The following is a 16,069-nucleotide window of genomic DNA, read 5'->3' as shown; positions in this document are numbered from 1 at the left end:
AAGAACTAATCCTGACAGAATTAATCACCTGCTGACTAAACAGGCTTTGGGCCCTGAGTAACGAATAGCAATACCCAAGTAGTACACCATGGGCCTTGGTTGAGACTCTGAGACATGCTGGCTACAGGTGTGACCCAGTACATTCCCAGCTGTGGTGGCTAGGGTGAAAGATCTTCTGCTTGAGAAAAGCAGAGTGCAAGTAAAGGAGACTTTGTCTTGAACTTTAGATAACAGCTCAGCCACAGTGGGGTAGAGCACGAAGCAGGCTCTTGGGGTTCCTGAGTCCAGGCCTAGACTCTTAGACAGAATTTCTGGACCTGCTCTGGGCCAGAAGGGAAGGACATAAACCTGGCTGGCTTCCTCACTTGCTGACTGTAGGGCCCAAAGAAGGCCTTCAGTGAACATAGGCCATAGCCAGGTAGTGATTACAGCAGGCATTGGGCAAGACTCAGTGCTATGCTGGCTTTAGGTCTGACTCAGCACAGCCCCAGTGGTGGTGGTCACAAAGGTCACAAATGTTCACCCCAGCCCCAGTTGGCTTAGCACAGAGAGAGAGACAGACTCCATTTCTTTGAGGGAAAGTAAGGGAAGAGAACAAGAGTCTCTGCCTGATAATCCAGAGAATTCTTCCAGCTCTTATCCAAAACCACCAAGGCGGTACCTGTACAAGTCTACAAGAACCACAGCAATTTGGGGCTTGGGGACCAAGTCTCTCTGAATAGCTGGAAAGCCTTCCCAAGAAAGATGGGCACAAATAAGCCCAGACTGTAAAGACCACAATGAATGCTTAACTCTTCAATGCACAGAAACTGATGAACATTCACAAGCATCAAGACTATACAGGAAAATAAGACCTTACCAAATGAACTAAATAAGGCACCAAAGAGCAATTCTGGAGAAAGAGAGCTATGTGACCTTTCAGAAAGAGTATTCAAAATAGCTGTTTTGAGGAAACTCAAAGAAATTCAAGATAACACAGATAAGAAATTCAAAATTCTAGCAAATAAATTTAACAAAGAGATTGAAATTGAAATAATGAAAAAGAAATCAAGTAGAAATTCTAGAGTTGAAAAATGCAATTGACATCCTGAAGAATGCATCACAGTCTCTTAATAGAAGAGTTGATCAAACAGAAGAATGAGTGAGCTTGAAGACAGGCTATTTGAAAATACACAGTCAGAGGAAACAAAAGAAAAAGGAATGAAGTATACCTACAAGATCTAGAAAATTGACTCAAAAGGGAAAATCTAAGAGTTATTAGCCTTAAAGAGGAGGTACAAAAATATATAGGTGTAGAAAGTTTATTCAAAGTAATACTGTCAGAAAACTTCCCAAACCTAGAGAAAGGTAACAACATTCAAGTACAAGAAGGTTATAGAACACCAAGCAGATTTAACCCAAAGAAGACTACCTCAAGGCATTTAATAATCAAACTCCCAAAGGTCAAGGATAAAGAAAAGTTCCTAAAAGCATCAAGAAAAAAAAAAATTATACAATGGAGCTCTAATACATCTGGCAGCAGACTTCTCAGTGGAAACCTTACAGACCAGGAGAGAGTGGCATGGCATATTTAAAGTGCTGAAGCAAAAAACGTTTTACCCTAGAATAGTATATCCAGCAAAAATATCCTTCAAGCATGAAAGAGAAATAAAGACTTTCCCAGACAAACAAAAGCTGAGAGATTTCATCAACATTGGACCTATCCTACAAGAAATACTAAAGGGAGTTCTTCAATCTGAAAGAAAAGAACATTAATGAACAATAATAAATAATCTGAAAGTACAAACCTCACTAGTAAGAGTAAGCACACGGAAAAACACAGAATATTATAACAATGTAATTGTGGTGTGCAAACTAAACCCTAAGTAGAAAGACTACACAACAAACCCATCATAAATAATAACTATATCAACTTTTCAAGACATGGTACCATAAGACAAAGAGAAACAACAAAAAGTTAAGAAGTGGGGGACAAAGTTACAGTGTAGAGTTTTTATTAGTTTCCTTTTGTTTGTTTGTTTATGCAATCAGTGTTAATTTGTCATCTGCTTAAAATATATCATAGTATTTGCAAGCCTCACAGTAACCTCAAGTAAAAATCATGCAATGGATATTCAAAAAATAAGAAGCAAGAAATTAAAACATACCACCAATGAAAATCACTTTCACTGAAAGGAAAGCAGGATGGAAGAGAAGAAGGAAAAGACCACAAAGCAACCAGAAAACAAATAACAAAACGGCAAGCATAAGTCTTTACTTCTCAATAATAACATTGAATGTAAATGGACTAAACTATCAATAAAAAAACCATGAAGTAGCTGGATGAATAAAAAGAAAGACCCAATGATCTGTTGCCTACAAGAAAAACATTTCATCTATAAAGATACACATAGACTAAAGATAAAGGATGGAAATATATTTCATGCCAATGGAAACCAAGAAAAGAGCAGGAGTAGCTATACTTATATATCAGACAAAATGGATTTCAAGGAAAAGCTGTAAGAAGAGACAAAGAAGGTCATTATAACATGATAAAGGGCTCAATTCAGCAAGAGAATATAACAATTGTAAATATATATGCATCCAATGCAGTAGCACCCAGATATATAAAGCAAATATTATTAGAGCTAAACAGAGAGATAGACATCAATATAATAATAGCTGGAGACTTCAGCACCCCATCTTCAGCACTGGACACACCTCTCAGACAGCAATTCAGCAAAGAAACATCACAGTTAATTTGCACTATAGAAAAAAATGAACCTAATTAATCTTTACATATGATGTTATCCACTGGCTGCAAAATACACATTCATCTCCTCAGAAAATGTACCATTCTAAAAGAAAGACCATGTGGTAGGTCACAAAGCAAGTTTTAAAACATTCAAAAAATTGAAATAATACCCAGCGTCTTCTCTGACCACAATGGAATAAAAATAGAAATCAATAACAAGAGAAATTTTGGAAACTATACACCCATATAGAAATTAAACACTGTGCTCCTGAATGACTGATGGGTCAATGACGAAATTAAGAAGAAAATTGAAAATTTTCTTAAAACAAATGATAATGGAAACACAACATAGCAAAACCTATGGGATGCAGCAAAACACTACTAGGAAGGAATTTTACAGCTATAAGTGCCTACATAAAAAAAAACTTCAAATAAACAATCTAACAATGCATCTTAAAGAACTAGAAAAGCAAGATAAAACCAAACCCCAAATTAGTAGAAGAAAAGAAATAATAAACATCAGAGCAGAAATAATAAACATCAGAGCAGAAATAAATGAAATTGAAATGAAAGAAACAATACAAAAGATCAATAAAATGAAGTTTGTTTTTTGAAATGATGAATAAAATTAATAAACCTTTAGCCAGACTAACAAAGGAAATAAGACAGAAGACCTAAATAAAATCAGATATTAAAAAAGGACACATATTATTGATAATGCAGAAATTCAAAGGATTATTATGGCTACTATAATTCTTAGGCAATAAATTGGAAAACCTAGAGGAAATGGATATATTCCTAGACACATAAAACCTACCAATGTTGAGCCATGAGGAAATCCAAAACCTAAACAGACCAACAACAATTGACAAGATCAAAGCAATTAATAAAATGTCTGCCAGCAGAGACCTGGGACCTGATGGCTTCATTGCTGAATTCTACCAAACATGTAAAGAAGAACTAATGCTAATCCTACTCAAATTGTTTTGAAAAATAGGAGGGAATACTTCCAAACTCATTCTACGCGGCCAGTATTACCTTAAAACCCAAACCAGACAAAGACATGTTCAAAAAAAGAAAACTACAGGCCAACATCTCTGATAAAAATTAATGCAAAAATTCCTAACAAAATACTAGCAAACTGAATTCAATAATATATTACAAAGATCATCATTACCAAGTGGGATTGATTTTATGGATGCAACGATGGTTCAACATTTGCAAATCAATCAATGTGATACATCATATCAACAGGATGAAGGACAAAAGCCACATAATCATTTTATTTGATGGTGAAAAAGCATTTGATAAACTTCAACATCTTGTCATGATTAAAAAAACTGAAAAACTGGGTATAGAAGGATCATATTTCAATATAATAAAAGCCATATATGACAGACCATCAGCTAGTATCATAGTGAATGGGAAAAAAACTAAAAGTCTTTTCTGTAAGATCTGGAGCGAACAAGGATGTCCACTTTCACCACTGTTATTCAGTGTAGTACTGGAAATCCTAGCTAGAGGAATCAGACAAGAGAAAGAAGTAAAAGGCATTCAAATTGGGAAGGAATAAGTCAAATTACCCTGGTTTGCAGATGATATGATCTTATATTTGGAAAAACCTTAAGACTCCACCAAAAAAAATTAGAACTTGTAAACAAACTTAGTAAAGTTGCAGGATACAAAATCAACACACAAAATTCAGTAGCATTTTTATATGCCCACAGTGTACAATCTGAAAAAGAAATTAAAAAGTAATCCCATTTGTAATAGCCACACATAAAATTAAATAACTAGGAATTAACCAAAAAAATGAAAGATCTCTGTACTGAAAACTAGAAAACACTAATGGAAGAAATTAGAGAGGATGCCAAAAAATTGAACGATATTTTATGTTCCTTGATTGGAAGAATGAATGTTGTTAAAATGTCTATATTGTCACAGGATCCTTAGGATGTTGCTTTGCCAGCTGGAAACCTCTGCGGCCAGTGGCACCTTTGCCCAAGTTTTGCTTGGGCCCACTGGGCTCATTCCACCCATTTGACCTGGCAGACTGCGCGGGCTTTCACTACCAGCCCGGATACCATGCCTGCCAAGGGTAAGCCAGGAATGGTGTGGTGAGGGGTGCATGAGCAGCGAGTACAGGGTCTGGCCACTGCACACAGCCAGACACTCTGGCTGCAGTGGGGCAGGCAGCTCCAGGCACCAGCGTAAGCACTGTCTCCCTGCTGCAACTGGACCAGACATACCACAAGCGGCTTCCACTGTGGGCACTGGGAAATGTGGCAGCACCCAGAAGCTTGGAGATGCCAGGAACCACAGAACCCCAAAGAGGGTCTCACAGCCCTGGCTCAGGGAGCTCCTATGTCTGGGCTCCCCAAAGGGCCACAGTGCTTCTGTCCTTCTCTCTTTTCTCCTTCTTGTTGCCTGCAACGTGGCAAGCGAGGGGAAGGTGTGTTTCAGCACTGTTTGTGTTACAGCTCTTTCAGCCCTGCCATTTGGCAGGTCCTGAGTTCTTGTCCCATGTCCAGGAAAAATAAGAGATGTGGACTACTAGAGGGTGAGCAAGGTGAAGTGATGCTTAGCCCTCAGCAGAGAGGAGATCCAGAGTGGATAGCTCCTCTACACAAGTAGGTCGTCCTGTCATCTGCCCGAGTCTGACTGAATCCAGAGTTTTTGTGGGCTTCAGAGGGGAGGAAGTACAAGCTGATTGGTCCATGGGTGGCCATGGGTGGGCCTGGAAAAAGCACCATAAGTTCTCACTCTGGTCCACAGAACTAGTAGCTTGGCCCCCAGGCTTCAGGCCATCCCTGGCTTAAAGGTGGAGTTTCACCAAGGACCTGCCCATTTCCACCCAGGAGCCTGTCTGCCTCCTGCCACCATTCATGATGCCCAGGCTGTTCATGCCAAGGGGAACCTGCAATCCTGTGCCAAGCCACCCTCAGCTACCCTAGGCTTCAGTAGTAGAGGATTTGTGTGTCAGTACCAGCCTGAGCGCAGGCACACCCAACCAGGTAGTGACAGCACCCAGGCTCAGCCACAACTCTACTCTGAAATCAGAGTGGGTACCAGGATTGGGGAAAGCCCAGGCAGTGGGAGCAGGCACTTCTGAGCCTGTTGGGGTAGGAGGATTTTCTGTGTCCCCAAGACCACAAGGATGCCTGGGTCAGCAGACATAGCTGGGCAGCTACACCTGCACCTGGGAGCACGGGGCTCCCACCCCACCAACTCGGATGGGGGTGGGGCTCCCACCCGTTCCTGGCTCCCACGGGCCCCACAGAGCAAACAGCCCTGCCCAGGCCTCCTCCACTGCAGCCAGTATCTTTGCAGCAGCCACTCCAGATGGGCCACTGCTGCCATCAATAGTACCAAAAGCAATCTACAGATTCAATGCAATCTTTACAAAAATACCAATGACATTCTTCACATAAATAGAAAAAAAAAATACTAAAATTTATATGGAACCACCAAATACCCAGAATAGCCAAAGTTATCCTAAGCAAAAAGAACAAAAATGGAGGAATCACATTACCTGACTTGAAATTATAACCACAGAGCTATGGTAACCAAAACAGCATGGTACTGTCATAAAAACAGACACATAGACCAATGAAACAGAGTGGAGAACCCAGAAATAAATGTATACACCTACAGCAAACTCATTTTCAACAAAGGTGCCAAAAACATACATTGGGGAAAAGACAATCTCTTCAATAAATGGTGCTGGGAAAACTGGATATCCATATGCAGAAGAATGAAACTCAATCTCTAGCTCTTGCCATCTATAAAAATCAAATCAAAATGGATGAAAGACTTAAAGGTATGAAACTATTACAAGAAAACATTAGAAAAACTCTCCAGGACATTGTTCTGGGCAAAAATTTATTGACTAATAACCCACAAGCACAGACAACTAAAGCAAAAATGAACAAATGGAATCACATAAAGTTTAAAAGCTTCTGCACAGCAATGAAAACAATCAACAAAGTGAAAAGACAATCCACAGAATGGGAGAAAATATTTGCAAACTGCCAATCTTACAAGAGATTAATACCTAGAATATATAAAGAGCTCAAACAACTTTATAGGGAAAAATCTAATAATATAATTAAAATGGGCAAAAAATATAAATAGACATTTCTCAAAAGAAGGCATACAATGGCCAAGCAGGCATAGGAAAAGGTGCTCAATATCACTGATCATCAGAGAAATGCAAATCAAAACTACAATGAGATATAATCTCATCTCAGTTAAAATGGCTTATATTCAAAAGACAGGTAATAACAAATGCTGGTGAGGATGTGGAGGAAAGAGAACACGTATATACTGTTAGTGAGAATGTCAATTAGTACTACCACTATGGAGAACAGTTTGAGGGTTCCTCAAATATCTAAAAATAGAGCTGCCATATGATCCAGCAATCCCACTGCTAAGTATATATCTAGAAGAAAGGAAATCAGTATAGGGAAGGGATATCTGCACCACCATGTTTGTTGCAACACTGTTCCAAATCATAGTAGCCAAGATTTGGAAGCAACCTAAGTGTCCATCGACAGATGAATGGATAAAGAAAATGTGCTGCATATACACAATGGAGTATTATTCAGCCATTAAAAAAATGTGATCTTGTCATTTGCAACATGGGTGGAACTGGAAGTCATTACATTAAGTGAAATAAGCCAAGCACAGCAAGACAAACTTTACTTGTTCTCATTTATTTGTTGGGTCTAAAAATAAAAAACAATTGAACTCATGGAGGCAGAGAATAGAACAATGGTCACCAAAGTCTGGGAAGGGTCGTGGGGGCTGGGGAAAGAAGTAGGGGTGGTCAATGGATACAAAAAAAAAAGTGGTTAGAAAGAATGAATAAGACCTAGTATTTGATAGCACATCAGGGGGACTATAGTCAATAATAATTTAATTGTACATTTTAAAATAACTGAAAGACTATAACTGGTTTGTTTGTAACACAAAGGATAAATGCTTATTAGGATAAATACCCCATTTACCACAGTGTGATTATTACACATTACATGCCTGTATCAAAGTATCTTATGTACCCTGCAAATATATACACTTACTATGTACCCACAAAAATGTATATAAAAAGAATACAAAATGAGACATTACTGCAAGTCCTATAGATATTAAATTATAACAAGTAAATATAATAACCAATGTATACTAATAGATTTATTTAATCTTTTAAGATTTTTTAAAATTATATATAAATATATTTATATATCATATATATTTTTTATATATTACATATATATATATTTGGGGGTTTTTTTTTGAGATGGGGGTCTCGCTTTGTCACCCAGGATGGAGTGCAGTGGCCTAATCTTAGCTCACTGCAATTTCCACCTCCCAGGCTCAAGCAACCCTCCTACTTCATCCTCCTGAATAGCTGGGATCACAGACACTTACAACCAAACCTGGCTAACTTTTCATATTTTTTGTAGAGACAGGGTTTTGCCGTTTTGCTCAGGCTGGTCTTGAATTCCTGAGACAAAGAGATGAGCCTGCCTCAGCCTCCCGAAGTGCTGGGATTGCAGGTGTGAGCCACTGTGCCCAGACTATTTTTAATATATTTTTATTTTTATTATTATTTCAATAGTTTTGGGAGAATAGGTGGTGTTTGGTTACATGGATAAGTTCTTTAGGTGTGATTTCTGAGATTTTGGTGCACCCATCACCTAAGCAGTGTACATTGCACCCAATGTGTAGTCTTTTATCCCTCACCACCCTCCCACCCTTTCCCCCAAGTCCCCATAGTCCATTATATCATTCTTAAGCACTCTCATAGCTTAGCTCCCACTTATAAGTAAGAATATATGATGTTTAGTTTTCCATTCCTGAGTAAGTTTTTTAAACTTAGATTAAAAAGTACAAGTTTCTTGAAAAAAACACAAATTATTAAAAATGCCTCAAGAAGAAATTTTTAAATCCTCACAGTCCTCTATCCATTTAATAAATTGAATTTATAATTTAATGTATTTCCACAAAGAAAATGCTGAGCCCAGATGGTTTCATTGGTAAATTCTAACATTTAAGAAAAAAAATTATGTCAATCATAAACACTCTTTCAGAAAAAGATGAGTAGAAAATACCTCCTGATTCTTTATATGAAGTCAATATTACCCTCATTCTTAAAACAGAGACATTACGAAAAGAAAAGAAAAGAAAATGCAGCATATAAATACACCTCATGAATACAGACTCAAAAATCTTCCAAAAAATTCTAGCAAATTAAATCCAATAGTAAATAAAAAAGACAGCACATTATGACTACATGTGATTTATCCCAGGAAAAGAAAATAATGCTGCAGAAAATACATCTATTGACACAGAAATACACTTACAAGGCCAGGCGTGGTGGCTCACACCTGTAATCCCAGTACTTTGGGAGGCTGAGGCAGGTGGGTCACGATGTCAGGAGTTCGAGACCAGCCTGGCCAGCACAGTGAAATCCCATCTCTACTAAAAATACAAAAAATTAGCCCGGCGTGGTGGTGGGCACGTGTAATCACAGCTGCTTGGGAGGCTGAGGCAGGAGAACCGCTTGAATATGGGAGGCAGAGGTTGCAGTGAGCTGAGATCACGCCATTGCACTCCAGCCCAGGAGACAGTGCAAGATTCCATCTCCAAAAAAAAAGGGAGAGAGAAATACACTTACAATAAAACTAGAGGAAAATATCAGGCCACAAAAAGTGTATCATGCTACATAATCTCTTTGAGGAGAAAATTCATAAATGTGTACAAATAGAAAAAAATCTCAGTGACTTCCCTAGGTTTGATGCAACTATCTGATCCAAACCTAGAACAATGTTTTATGTAAAAATAAATAATTAAAAAGATATAATTGAGGTCAAGAAACAAGAGTTACCAAGAACATAAGTGTAAAGTAATGAGAGTGGTTGAAACCAAACATGCACAGAGCTCTGTGTCCTGAAGCACCATGTAACAGCTGAGAGTCCACCACTGTGAGCTAAGGAGAGTAGAAAAGTTTCATGTAAGACAGTATTGTCTGCATCATTGCTTGAAAAGAGACTTCTCTCTCAGTCCCTGTCATCATGAAAGGAGGCTGACCTGTGTGTCTAGAACAGACATGAGCTTGTGACCTAAAGATAAACTAAGCCACCTTAGGTTTGTCTTGGGTTGACTTCCCCAGAAGCGAAGTCTGAGATGAGGTGATCAATTTACTGAAAGCGTTCTTTCAGGAGAAACCCATAATGGAGTGAGGAAAGCAGAACAGTGTAGAAGCAGCAGCTAGGCATATCATTTTAGGAAAAGCATGATCCCGCAGGGAGCTCTGAAATTTAAAATGTGTCAAAGATTGTCCTGTCCAGAAGAAGGAGGGAGAAGCTCTCACACTCTTGCTTCAGTCAGTTGGCCATATGCCAACTCCCAAAGTGAAGTTGTGAATCCTTCAGAAAACAAAAGATAAAAAAGCTTCTGTCAGTCAAAGATAATCTTTTAGAAAAGAATACAAGTGTGATCTATTAGCAATCAACACCCAGAGCAGCTGGGTGGGGCACCAATAGCAATAGCATCTGCTACAGTAGGTGGTTCTATCTGTGATATCCTGACTTACGGTAGGAGCAGGAGCTCCAAAATGCCATTACAAAACTTGATTCTGAATGGTAAGGCTTAGGAAATCCAGGCAGAAACAATCACAAAACTACAAAAAACAGTGTGAACACAGAGGTTTGTGTGTGAGGTAACAGGAATAAAAATAAAACACTAAATAAATCAATAAAACACTCGCACACAATGATATTTTATACCAAAATCCACTACACATAAAGAAATCAAATGCTAACAAAGATAGCAAAAAAACCAACAATCAGGACACAGATTCACTCCAAATAAAATTAATGTTATGCAGCAATCTGACAAAGACTTTCAAATAAGTTTTCTTAAGACTCTCAAATAACTAAAAAAAAAAAATCCAAGGAAGAAAAATAAATAAGCAACAAAAATGAAAATGAAACAGGAAAAATAGGAGGATGAAAAAGAATAAGTTTCTAGGTATGTACCCAAGGGAATAGAAATCATTCTACGAAAAAGACACATGCACACATATATTCATTGCAGCACTATTCACAATAGCAAAAACATGGAATCAACCTAAATGCCCATCAACAGTGAACTGAATAAATAAAATGTGATACATATATACAATGGGATCCTATGCAGCCATAAAAAAGAACAAAATCATGCCCTTTGCAGCAATGTGCATAGAACCAGAAGCCATTATACTAAGCAAAGTAATGCCAGAACAGAAAACCAAATACGGCGTGTTCTCACTTGTAAATGGGAGCTAGACATTGCATACACATGAACACAAAGAAGGGAACAATAGACACCAGAGCCTACTTGAGGGTGGAAGGTGGGAGGAGGGTGAGGGTTGAAAAACTACCTGTTGGGTACTATGCTCATTACCTGAGTGACAAAATAATCTGCACATCAAACCGCTGTGATGTGCAATTTACCCATGTAACAAACCTGCACATGTACCCCTTCAAAACTAAGACAAAAGGAAAAATGAAATAGAGACTAAAAAAGATACAAAATATTAATAAAATGAAGTTGTTTTTTAAAAGGATAAACTGCTAGCTAAGGCACCAAGAAAAATAGAAGACCCAAATAAACAAAATCAGAAATGAAAAAGAAGACATTACAACTGATACTACAAATACACAAAAGATCATCATAGATTATTATAAATAACTCTACACTAACAAACTGAAAAACCTACAGGAAATGGATAAATAGTGGACACATACAACCTACCAAGATTTAACCAGGAAGAAACAGAAAGCCTGAACAGACCAATAATGGGGAATAAGATTGAATCAGTAATAAAAACTCTCTCAACAAAGAAAAACCCTGGCCTGGATGGCATTACTGCTGAAATCTACCAAACTTATAAAGAAGAACTAATGCCAATTCTTCTCAAGCTCTTCCAGAAAATTGAAAAGGAGGAAATTCTTCTACACTCATTCTATGAGGCCAACATTACCTTGATACCAAAACTAGACAAGGGCATGACAAAAAAAGGAAAACTACAGGCCAATATTCCTAATGAACATAAATCCAAAAATCCTCAACAAAATACTAGCAAATTAAATCCATAATGACATCAAAAAGATAATATACCATGATCAAGTGGAATTTATCTAGGAATGAGAGGATGGTTTGACCTACACAAATCAATGAACGTGATACATCACATCAACAGAATGAAGGACAAAAACCACTTTTTATATTGATCATTTCAATATACGCAGAAAAAGCATTTGATAAAATCAACACCTTTTTATGATAAAAACTCTAAACAAATTAGGCATAGAAGAAACAGACACCAACATAATAAAAGCCATATATGATAAACCCACAGCTAACATCATACTGAATGGGGAAAAGCTGAAAGCCTTTTCTCTAAGAACTAGAGTAAGACAAGGATGCCCATTTTCACCACTCTTATTCAACATTGTGTTGTTACAAGTCCTAACTAGAGCAATCAGGCAAGAGAAAGAAATAAAAGGAATTTTAATCAAGAAAGAGGAAGTCAAATTGTCCTATTTTGCAGATGATATGATATAGAAAAACCTAAAGGCTCTACCAAAAACTTCCTAGAACTGATAAACTCAGTAAAGTTGCAGGATACAAAATTAACATACAAAAATCAATGATGTTTCTATACACCAGTAACAAACTGTGTGCAAAAGCAATTCCATTTATAATAGCTACAAAAAATTAAAATACCTAGGAATAATTTTTAACCAAGGAGGTAAAAAGCATCCTTTTTGTAGTAAGACTACAAAACACTGTCTAAAGAAATTGAAGAAGACACAAAAAAAATGAAGAGTTACACCATGCTCCTGGGTCAGAGGAATTAATATTGTTAAAATGGCCATACTACCCAAAGCAGTCTACAAATTCAATGCAATCCCTATCAAAATACCAATAAAATGTGACAAAAATAGAAAAAAATCCAAAATTATGGAAAAGCAAAAGAGCTCAAGTAGAAAAAGCAATCCTGAACTAAAAGAATAAAGCTAGAGGTATCATACTATCTGACTTCAAAATATACTACACAGCTATAGTAACCAAAACAGCATGTCATGAGTATAAAGATAGACACACAGACCAATGGAGTAATATAGAGAATCCAGAAATAAATCCACATAATTACAGCCAACTAATTTTTGACAAAGACACCAAGAACATGGGGGGAAGAACACCCTATTCAATAAATAGTGCTAGAAAAACTAGATATAAGTATACAGGAGAATAAATATTAAATCCAAAACTATTTTAACGACAGTAATAGATTATGACCACAAACAGTTTATCTTAAGACTACAAGGATAGTTCAACATCAGGAAATTAACCAGTTATGATCTAAACTATTAGATGCAACGATAGAACAGCATATTATCTCAATATGTACAGAAAAAGCACCCAATATAATTCTCCATTCATTCATGATTTAAATATAAAAACCTCTTATTAAACTAGGAGTAAAAGTAAACTTCCTCAGATTAATAAGCAGTATCTATTAAACACCTGTAGCAAACATCACACTTAAAATGGAATGCTTTAGAAGTATTGTCTTGTCAGGAACAAGACCATGATTCTTTATTGCCCCTTCTATTTAACTCTGCCTTGGATACCTAAGTTAGTCACACAAATCAAGAAAATAAATAAATTTAAAATTGAAGTCAAATCTGTTCTTCTTTTTAGAAGATATGGTTGAATTACATAGAAAACTTGAAAGTCATTTTAAAATATATGAGAACTAATAAAATAACTTAGCAAGATTTTTGAACATTAGGTCAACATATCAAAATTAGTAGTTTACTCATAAATAAGTAATAATTAGAAAAATGGAATAGAAAAAATTCCCACTTACAAAACTGCAAAAATATGTAAAGCATTTAGGAATAAATCTAAAAAAAAAAGTGAAACTTTCATGATGAAAATTATAAAACATTATTAAAAGAAAGAAGATCTAGATAAATGAAGATATTTGCCATAGTTATATGTGAGAAGACAGAAAATCTTAAAGACATTAATTATTCCCAAATTAAATTGTTAAAATCAATGCAATTCCAAATAAAATTCTGGTAGCATTTCTCACTCAATTTCACAGTTTGATCCTAAAAAGCATGCAAGAGAAGAAAGGACCAAGAATAGAAGACAAAAAGCTGGAGGAACTACGAAATATGTACCTGGCATAGGACAGATCAATGAATAATTAGAACCAAATAAAGAGCCTAAAAACAGACCTAGCCATATGGGGAAATACACTATAGATGAATATGGTGTCATCAAGTATAACAGAATGAATAGATTATTTAGTGAAAGTTTGGGAGAGTTGATTATTTATGTAGAAGACAGAAATTAAAATTAACTCCCTGCACAATTAAAATTAACACCATACACAAAAAGGTTCTGGATGAATTAAAAATCTAAATGTGAAAAGCAAAAACTGTAAAATTTTATAACTGAGGAGCATGTATGTATGACCTCAGCATAGAAAATATTTATTTCTTAAACACAAGGTAAGTACAGGCCATAAAGGAAAACATTTAAGGTTAAATACATCAAAATTAATAACTTCTGCACAACAAAAGATATTTCAGTCAAAATAAAAGGTTATCTACGGTATAGATACTTACAAAGTATATAACTAGAAAAGATTCATCTCCAGAGTCTGTTTTTAAAAATGCCTACAATTCAAGATGGCCGAATAGGAACGGCTCCGGTCTACAGCTCCCAGCGTGAGCGACGCAGAAGACGGTGATTTCTGCATTTCCATCTGAGGTACCGGGTTCATCTCACTAGGGAGTGTCAGACAGTGGGCGCAGGTCAGTGGGTGCGCGCACCGTGCGCAAGCCAAAGCAGGGCGACGCATTGCCTCACTTGGGAAGCGCAAGGGGTCAGGGAGTTCCCTTTCTGAGTCAAAGAAAGGGGTGACGGACGGCACCTGGAAAATCGGGTCGCTCCCAGCCGAATACTGCGCTTTTCCGACGGGCTTAAAAAACGGTGCACCACAAGATTATATCCCTCACCTGTCTTGGAGGGTCCTATGCCCACGGAGTCTCACTGATTGCTAGCACAGCAGTCTGAGATCAAACTGCAAGGCAGCAGCGAGGCTGGGGGAGGGGCGCCCGCCATTGCCCAGGCTTGATTAGGTAAACAAAGCAGCCGGGAAGCTCGAACTGGGCGGAGCCCACCACAGCTCAAGGAGGCCTGCCTGCCTCTGTAGGCTCCACCTCTGGGGGCAGGGCACAGACAAACAAAAAGACAGCAGTAACCTCTGCAGACTTAAATGTCCCTGTCTGACAGCTTTGAAGAGAGCAGTGGTTCTCCCAGCACGCAGCTGGAGATCTGAGAACGGGCAGACTGCCTCCTCAAGTGGGTCCCTGACCCCTGACCCCTGAGCAGCCTAACTGGGAGGCACCCCCCAGCAGGGGCACACTGACACCTCACAGGGCAGGGTATTCCAACAGACCTGCAGCTGAGAGTCCTGTCTGTTTAAAGGAAAACTAACAAACAGAAAGGACATCCTCACCAAAAACCCATCTGTACATCACCATCACCAAAGACCAAAAGTAGATAAAACCACAAAGATGGGGAAAAAACAGAACAGAAAAACTGGAAACTCCAGAAAGCAGAGTGCCTCTCCTCCTCCAAAGGAACGCAGTTCCTCACCAGCAACAGAACAAAGCTGGATGGAGAATGACTTTGACGAGCTGAGAGAAGAAGGCTTCAGACGATCAAATTACTCTGAGCTATGGGAGGACATTCAAACCAAAGGCAAAGAAGTTGAAAACTTTGAAAAAAATTTAGAAGAATGTATAACTAGAATAACCAATACAGAGAAGTGCTTAAAGGAGCTGATGGAACTGAAAACCAAGGCTCGAGAACTACGTGAAGAATGCAGAAGCCTCAGGAGCCAATGCAATCAACTGGAAGAAAGGGTACCAGCGATGGAAGATGAAATGAATGAAATGAAGCGAGAAGGGAAGTTTAGAGAAAAAAGAATAAAAAGAAATGAGCAAAGCCTTCAAGAAATATGGGACTATGTGAAAAGACCAAATCTACGTCTGATTTGTGTACCTGAAAGTGATGGGGAGAATGGAACCAAGTTGGAAAACACTCTGCAGGATATTATCCAGGAGAACTGCCCCAATCTAGCAAGGCAGGCCAACGTTCAGATTCAGGAAATACAGAGAACGCCACAAAGATACTCTTCGAGAAGAGCAACTCCAAGACACATAATTGTCAGATTCACCAAAGTTGAAATGAAGGAAAAAA

The 16,069-nt window shown here is 37.8% G+C and overlaps 1 long non-coding RNA gene across 2 annotated transcripts in view; it reads right to left on the bottom strand.

The window, feature by feature from the left end:
* Positions 1–15,218, bottom strand: part of LOC106635257 (uncharacterized) — a 184,601-nt gene extending 169,383 nt beyond the window's left edge. Inside the window, exon 1 of one of the 2 annotated variants that reach the window (XR_001338615.5) lies at positions 14,428–15,218. This is a non-coding gene — a long non-coding RNA (uncharacterized LOC106635257). The remainder of the gene's footprint in view (positions 1–14,427) is intronic. The other variant, XR_010113421.1, reaches the window with a different exon arrangement.
* Between the last annotated feature and the right edge of the window lie 851 nt (positions 15,219–16,069).

This window comes from Pan paniscus, chromosome 9, assembly GCF_029289425.2.
Source record: "Pan paniscus chromosome 9, NHGRI_mPanPan1-v2.0_pri, whole genome shotgun sequence".
NCBI classification, from domain to species: Eukaryota; Metazoa; Chordata; class Mammalia; order Primates; family Hominidae; genus Pan; species Pan paniscus.
This window is presented reverse-complemented; position numbering and strand designations above follow the sequence as displayed.